Source organism: Coffea eugenioides, unplaced genomic scaffold, assembly GCF_003713205.1.
Source record: "Coffea eugenioides isolate CCC68of unplaced genomic scaffold, Ceug_1.0 ScVebR1_1834;HRSCAF=2760, whole genome shotgun sequence".
Lineage (NCBI taxonomy): Eukaryota > Viridiplantae > Streptophyta > Magnoliopsida > Gentianales > Rubiaceae > Coffea > Coffea eugenioides.
In genome coordinates, this window is record NW_020862265.1 from 16381 (window position 1) to 18200 (window position 1820).

The window sequence follows — 1820 nt, forward strand, 5'->3', positions numbered from 1 at the left end:
TTTCTTTTAGCCATTGTTTTCTTGATTTGGTTATTTTTCTTTGTTAGCCATATTGGTGGCATTGTACCTTTTTGGTGTGTTAGTGTTCCTTTTTCATTAGCTATGTATCTACCTGCATTTGTAGAGCAGACCCTCCAAAATTTTTTTTGGTGATTATAGAATGCAGTAAGGGTATTTTTGCATCGGTGATTAATATGCTTGTTCATTATGTAATTGGTGACTTGGCATTATTGCTTGTTCTTTTTTAATTGACCAAATACTCACGAAACTCTCGCTTGTAGTGAATCTACAACCGCCAGCACGCTGGTGGCCTAAGCTTGAGAAGATGACTTGAATCTTTTGGAATAGCAGAGAATTAGAAAGCTGCCCTAGGAATGGCAAGTTTATTTTCCATTAGTTTGGGAAATGGATTATATGTTAAACCGAATTTTGTAATATGATCCTATTGTGATACTTGACAGTGGATTAAATTTTGGTATAATGTTTTGTATTTTGCTAAATTTGACTAAATTTCAGCAAGCAGGGGTTGATTTCTTGTTTATTTTCTTGCATTTTTTATTTTTACCTGTGATGCTTATGGCAACAATGCTATCACCCTATGTATAATCAGTTTACAGTCCATAAGGAATTGCTTCCAAGTTTCTTATGACTTTATGATGATTATGACATAGAAATAAATGTTTCTTATTCCTTATAAGTAAACCTTAAAAGGTGGGATGTGCTTTTAACTAGAGAAAAAAGCCACTAGGTGATGGAGGCAATCTGCAAAACTTTTGTTGTTCCCATTGATATATGTGTTTAGATTTTTCACATTGATATATTATTTTATTTTGATCTTTCACATAGACAAGTACTGGTATAATTTTGATTCAAATGATTGGAGCAGAGTGTATAAATACGGAGTTGGCAAGGACTTCAAATTTAAAACTGGTTATGATTCAGATGTGCAACTGGGTGGACATCTCTTTGGGTAAGTATTCTATTTTTTTGCATTAATTTCATTGTTTTCGGCTGCTGAGCGTTATGCATTAACTTGACATGCAATATTTATTTTAATTGCATGAATGTTGACTCAAAGTATAATTACTTATTTAAAATGATAGGTGAATGTTCAACTTGAGCCCAATTAGTTGGCTTACTCAAAACCTTAGAGATAGATTACCACATAAAACAAATTGTACTTGTGTTTTTTCCCTATCTGGTGAGACTGTGAGCATGGATTTCATAAAATATTTTTCTATTCTATTTCATTGAGCATAATTTGTTGATCTATTAATCAGTAAGACATGAGATAGTCACTGAAACTTATCTTCTATTCTATATCTTCTATATTATATTTGTGTATAATACTTGTCAGACAGCCCAAAGAACAAATGTGAAAAAGCTTAAAAAGAATAAATGAATTCAACCTGAAATAGATGTTCTATTTCAATTGATGAGATCTGCAGCATAATTTTGAGTATGTGACAAAAAATTAGCTCCTGTAGACTGCAAGATGACATATCATGCCATTATTATTATTTTTTTTCTGTTTTCACTAATAGCCACTATTTAAGGAGTTTCATGAGTTCCATTTACTAAGCTCCCTGCTGCTTTGTTGATGTATAAAATACATGGTACACCTATTAGGAAAGACCCATGACTGTATCTTTAGGTTGTCTTCTGCTTCCTTCTGCATCATTGATCAACGTTTCTAATAGTGAAAACTTTTGTTCACTAAATTGAGCTTTCTAATGCATTGTGTTTAGATTGAAGAGGAAGATGGCAAAGCTAAGATAGCTCCCATGAAGATGAAAGTTCAGTTCACGCTCCAGGTGCCC